The sequence below is a fragment of the Mastomys coucha genome, unplaced genomic scaffold, assembly GCF_008632895.1.
Source record: "Mastomys coucha isolate ucsf_1 unplaced genomic scaffold, UCSF_Mcou_1 pScaffold9, whole genome shotgun sequence".
Classification (NCBI taxonomy): Eukaryota; Metazoa; Chordata; class Mammalia; order Rodentia; family Muridae; genus Mastomys; species Mastomys coucha.
In genome coordinates this window covers 26932660-26938891 of record NW_022196915.1, presented here as the reverse complement: position 1 = coordinate 26938891, position 6232 = coordinate 26932660, and the positions used below count along the sequence as shown (strand labels likewise).

The window sequence follows — 6232 nt, the reverse complement described above, 5'->3', positions numbered from 1 at the left end:
CCCCCATCCCACCTTCCCTTCTCCTCTGAGAAGGGTGAGATCCCTTGGGTATCACACCACCCTGTAGGGCTAAGCACATCAGTCTCTGTAGGACTAGGCACATCCTCTCCCACTGAGGTGAAGCAAGGCAGCCCATAAGGGAAATGGAAGCAGAGACAGGCAGCAGATTCAGGTATAGCCTCTGCTCCAATTGTTGGTGGGTCCACATGAAGTCCAAGCTGTACATCTGCTATATATGTGCAAAGGGCATAGGTCCAGCCCATGCTCACTCTTTGGTTGGTAGTCCAGGATAGTTTACTTTGTTGGTCTTCCTGTGGAGTCCTTCTTCTGTTTGGGTGCTTAAATCCTTCCCCCAACTTTTCCACAAGTTTGAGCTCCAACTAATGTTTGACTGTGGGTCTCTGCATCTGTTTCCATTGGCTGCTTGGTGGAGATTCTCAGAGGACAGTTATACTAGGCTCCTGTCTGTAAGAATAACAGAGCATCGTAAATAGTTTTAGGGATTATTCTTGCCAATGGGATGGATCTCAATTTGTGCCAGTCATGGGTTGGCCATTCCATTCTCTGCTCCGGCTTTGCCCTTTCACATCTTGTTCCTAGGACATGTTTTGGGTTGACGTGTTTACCGGTGGGTTGCTGTTCTTTTTCTTCCACTGGCTACTGGAGGTGGTGATTCGTGCTAGATATCTCCCACTGCTATAAGTCTTAGCTAGTCACCCCCATAGACTCTCTGGGGCCTCTTCTGTCCCAGGTCTCTGGCACTTCCTAGAGATGTACACTATGCCCATTGCCCTCCACTGATTTCTGTTCTCTCTTCCCTGCTCTCCCTGTACCTGGTTCCCTAACCCCATTAACCTCCTTATTCCCTCTCCCACACAGTTCCCTCCCTCCATATACCTCTGATATCTAATTTATTTGACTTTCTGAGAAACTCAAGTAGTCTGTCTTGTGTCCTACTTGTTATTTGCTTTCTTTGAGTCTGTGGATTGTAGTGGAAAGACTGGATAGCTAATATTCACTCATAAGTAAGAATATGCCATATGTGTCCTTTTGGTTCTGGGTTACCTCACTCAGGATGATATTTTCTAGTTCCATCCATTTATATACAAAATTCACGATGACCTTGTTTTTAATAGCTGAGTAGTATTCCATTATGTAAATTAACCATATTTTCTTTATTCATTCTTCAGTTGAGGGACATCTAGGTTGTTTCCAGTTTCTGGCAATTATGAATTGCCACAGACTGGGTTTGTTATGGGGACCTCTTGGTTCCAGGGGATGAGAGTTCTGGTCAGGTGGGCAAAAATTCAGCGAATGACAGACAGAGTCAACACAAGGGAGTGCTGAGTCTGAATGTGTTTCTTAAAAATGGCATGAGGTTTTTACAGTCATTGCAAAAGAGAAATGAGAAATCTAGCAGCTCAGCAGTTGAGGTACATGTGAGGCTGAAAAAGAATATAAAAATTTAGTAGGTACTTGTCCACGTAAGCCTGGGATTGAAAGAGTTAAATTTGAGACCAGTACTGAAAACCACAGGAGCCAGGCCTGCTAGAAGCAGCTGGTGGGCCAAGGAAAAGCTGTTAGGAGAGCCCAGACCAGGGGTGTAAATTTCAGAGATAAGGCAAGGAGGTGTCCTGCCGAGGCGCCTGAGACACGCCTGGCCAGACATTGAGTGATGGACCTTGGGCCATTTGGTTTTCTTAAGTGTTAGCTAAGGGTCAGTATGAACTTTGAATAGCACTCTCCCCTCTTGCTAGGAATTTCACTTTTTTTAAGAATTCTCAACTCTGATCTGCACAAACGACATTCAAAATAGCCAATCATGTATAGCCACACCAATTCCTTTGTCTCCCCAGACCTTTTTCCTATAAAATCCCCTAACCTCTGAGATTCGTGGTCAATTCCTGGTCTCCTGTGTGAGATTGGGGGTTGAACCAGAGCTCTGAAATAAAAATGCCTCATGTTTTTTTTTACATCAAGATGGCTTTTCGTTTTCCTTGGGTGCATGCCTCCTAGGACTTGAGCGGGAACTCTAGCCGGAATCTTTCATTGCCACCTGAAACACACTGGGTCTAAAGCAGCCACCTTTTCTGGACAGGTAATGCACCCCACCCCCACCCCCCGGGCCCAAGTACTCTGGGCCTAGGGGACTGCAGACTGCATGGGGCTCGAAGCCTGAATCTGAATGAATGAATCTAAGTCTAAGTCCTAGTCCATCTAAGTTCTAGTTCCAGTCTAAGTGCCCCTGCACAAAGTGAAAACCAGGCTTATATGGTATTCAGAAAACAGGACTAATGGCAAAAGTCACGTAGGCAGGTGACAGTCACATCAAAGTCAGTAAGATCAGGTAGGCAAGGAATGGTTACATCAAGGTTGGTAAGATCAGGTATCCAGGTGTGAAGTGGGCAGAAGAGCAGTGGTGCCCTCCCCAATGGGGCTATTTTGGTATTCCCATGCTAATTCTCTGGGTCTGCCGGAGGCAAGCACCAGGAAGTTCCAATCTAGAAGTTCCTGCTAATGCCCTTAAGTGAGGGAAGCCCTTCTATTACTCTCTGGTATGCAAAACAGTTCTGTCTTCTGTGGGACTGCCCTGAGAATTCTAACTATGTGCCTGAATTCTGTTGCTAACTCTGAGGACATCCTATCTGATAAGGCAGACTCCTTGTGAGAAGTTCCAAGCTAAGGACAGCTTGGAAATAAATTAGGATATATTGGAATGTTGTGCTGGCCAGGGAACAATGCCCTTTTTTAGCCATTTATGAATCATTTCTTGGGGTACCTTTATGCCTGAATAAGAAGGCATGTTGACGATTAGAAAGACTAATCTGGAACATGTCTGAGTTAGGAGATGCCAAACACTGACTGCATACCCAGGAGGTACAAACTCCCTTTGAAGTCATAATGCCTCTTGTCCTTAATCAGGCTTTTACTCCAGATAGTGCAGATGTAATTGGAGTAGACGAGTGGGCATGAAAATGAATATAGGTACTATGAGCATAGTTGAGTGAGTGTCCTTGTGGGATGGTGGAACATCTTTTGGTTATGTACCCAGGTGTGTTATAGCTGGGTTTTGAGACAGAACTATTCCCAATTTTCTGAGAAACCACCAAATTGATTTCCAGAGTGGTTGTACAAGTTTGCCCCCCCATCAAATGAGTTTGGCAAATGAGTTTTGTTTCTGTTACCATTTTATGGAATAGTGTGAGGAGTATTGGTATTAACTCTCTTTTGAAAGTCTGATAGAAATCTGTACTAAAGCCATCTGGCTCTGGGCTTTTTTTTTTTTGGTTGGGAGACTGTTTTTTTAAATTAGATATTTTCTTTATTTACATGTAAATTTCTCCTTTCCCAGTTTCCCCTCCAAAAAACAAAGAAACAAACAAAAACAAACCCCTGTTGCCTCCCCTTCCCCATGCCTGCCACCCCGCCCTCTCCCACTTTCTGGCCCTGGCATTCCCCTACACTGGGGCACAAAACCTTCACAGGGCCGAGGTCCTCTCCTCCTATTGATGATCGATTTTGCAATCCTCTACTATACACATGCTGCCAGAACAATAAGACCCCTCCATGTGCAGTCCTTGGTTGGTGGTTGAGACTCTGGGAGCTCTGAGGGTACTAGTTAGTTCATATTGTTGTTTGTCCTAAGGGGCTGCAAACCCCTCAGCTCCATTGGTCCTGGGAGACTTTTAATGACTACTTCTATTTCTTTAGTAGTTATAAGGTTGTTTAAATAGTTTACTTGGTAAACTATGGTATTCAACTATGGTAAGTGTTATCCATCTAGAATGTCATCCATTTCATTTAGATTTTTCAATTTTGTAAAGTATAGGCCTCTGAAGTAAGACCTAATCATTCTTTGGATTTCCTCTGTGTCTATTGTATGTTTCCCTTTTCATTTCTGAATTTGTTAATTTGGGTACTGTCTCTAGGCCTTTTAGTTAGTTTGGATAGAGGCTGGTTTATCTTGTTGATTTTCTCACAGAACCAGCTCTTGGTTTCATTGATTCTTTGTATTGTTTCTTTGTTTCTAATTGATTATTTTCAATTTTGAAATCAATCAAATAATCAATAATCCTATTGATTATTTCCTGCTATCTACTCTTCTTGGATGTGTTTTCTTTTTTGTTTTGTTTTCTAGAACTTTCAAGTATACTTTTAAATTGCTAGTATGAAAACTCTCCAATTTCTTTCTGAAGGCACTAAGTGCTATGAACTTTTCTCTTAGCATTGTTTTCATTGTGTCTCATATGTTTGCAAATATTGTGCCTAACATATATATTGAATTCTAGAAAGTTTTTAATTTCTTTCTTTATTTCTTTCCTGACCCAGTGAAAATTGAATAGAGAGTTGTTCAGTTTTCATCAGTAAGTAGGCTTTCTGTTGTTTCTATTGTTGAAGTCCAGCTTTAGTCCATGCTGGCCTGATAGGATGCAATGTGTTTTTTTCAATTTTCCTGTGTCTGTTGAGGCTTGCTTTGTGACTGAGTATATTGTCAATTTTGGAGAAGATTCCATAAAGTTCTCAGAAGAAGCTATATTCTTTTTTGTTTGGGTGAAATGTTCTGCAGATATCTGTTAGGTCCATTTGTTTTATAACCTCTTTTAGTCCCACTATTTCTCTCTTGTTTCAGTCTCAATGACCTGTCAACTGGTGAGAGTGAGGTGGTGAAGTTTCCCATTATTAATGTATGGGGTTCAATCTGTGATTTAATCTTTAGTAATGTTTCTTTTACAAATGTGGGTGCCCTTGCATTTGTAGCATAAATATTCAGAATTTAGAAATCATCTTGGTTAAATTTTTCTTTGATAAATATGAAGTTTCCTGTACCTCTTTTGATTAATCTTGGTGAAAGTCTATCTTATTAGATATTAGTACTCCAGCTTGTTTCTTGAGTCCATTTACTTGGAAAACTTTTTTCTTGCCCTTAGTCTAAGGTTATGCTTATCATTGTTGCTGAAGTGTGTTTCTTATATGCAGCAGAAAGATGGATCCTGTTTAAGCAACCACTTTGTTAGTCCATGTCTTTTTATTGAGGAATTGTATCCATAATTATTGAGAGATATTAATGACCAATGATTGTTAGTTCCTATTATTTAAAAAACATGGAATGATTCATTAATTTGCATGTCATCCTTGCACAGAGGCCATGCTAATATTTGCAATAGCATTCTAATTTTAGAATGTGTGCTGTAAAAGTGAGTACTATGTCCATTTCTTTACATATTTACTAGGATTTGAATTCAGATCCTCACACACGTTTAACAAATGCCTTTATTTTCCCAGACATTTGCACTTTCTTCAGCTCCCATGTGACCCTCTTACCTCTGCCTTTCCCACTTATCTTCTACAAGGACTGATTGGATGCAGTAACATTAACAATTATATCTACAAAGATCTTTCTAAATAATGTTATGGTAACATGCCTGGGCTTTGAATGATGAGCATATCTTTAGGTATGGAGTGGAGGAGCATTAAACTTATTACAGGAGGGTTATAAAGATGTTCAGTCTTGAAAAGAAATCCTCTGGAGTATATGTTTAACACAGACATTTGCTTCATCAAAGCACATAGTGCCCAAACATCTGATAGGGTACAGTGTCTGCTGAGCCGCCTCTTTGTCTGGATTGCTCCTGAGAGCTCCCCTGTTCCTTCCTGGTTTGATTTGTCTTTATCTGAAAGGGGGGCATTTAAAAATTACTGCATGTTTCAAGGCTTCAAAATGGTTATTATGATCACAAAAGGAAGCAGGCTCTGGAAGTCTCTGCTTATGATTTCTGTGTATAGGTAGTGCTTTGTCTTGATTGTGAGAAATATTATCCATGAATTTTCAATCTGTATCCTTTAGAAACTTTATTTGGACCTGTTCTTATTGACTTCATAGCATTCAAAGTTCTCTCAGGGTTTATAGGAAATAAAATACAATCATAGGATTATCTCTCATAGTCCAAATGTGGGAACAAAAATTATTACTTCTTGTGACTCATCCTTTAAAATCTTTACTATCCAGGTTCTCTTAATTGTTCTTTTTTTCCTCCAGTGTTGTGTGTTCTGTGTGTGTGTTCTCTGTGCTTTGTTGGGTGTGTACATGTGTGTACAAGTGTGCATGTTCAGTGGTTGGTGGGATGTGCAGTTCTGTGGTTTGTGGTGTATGTGTGTTCTGTGGTTTGTGTATGTGTATGTGTGTGTGTTTGTGCATACATACGCTCTTCCTGCTATTTTTAGGAGCATGATA

General features: G+C 40.7%; 1 non-coding gene across 1 annotated transcript; it reads right to left on the bottom strand.

Annotated features, from left to right (window-relative positions):
• Positions 1 to 5096: 5096 nt before the first annotated feature.
• Positions 5097 to 5203, bottom strand: LOC116085462. Its single transcript, XR_004116569.1, has one exon. It is a non-coding gene; the product is annotated as a U6 spliceosomal RNA (small nuclear RNA).
• Positions 5204 to 6232: the final 1029 nt, after the last annotated feature.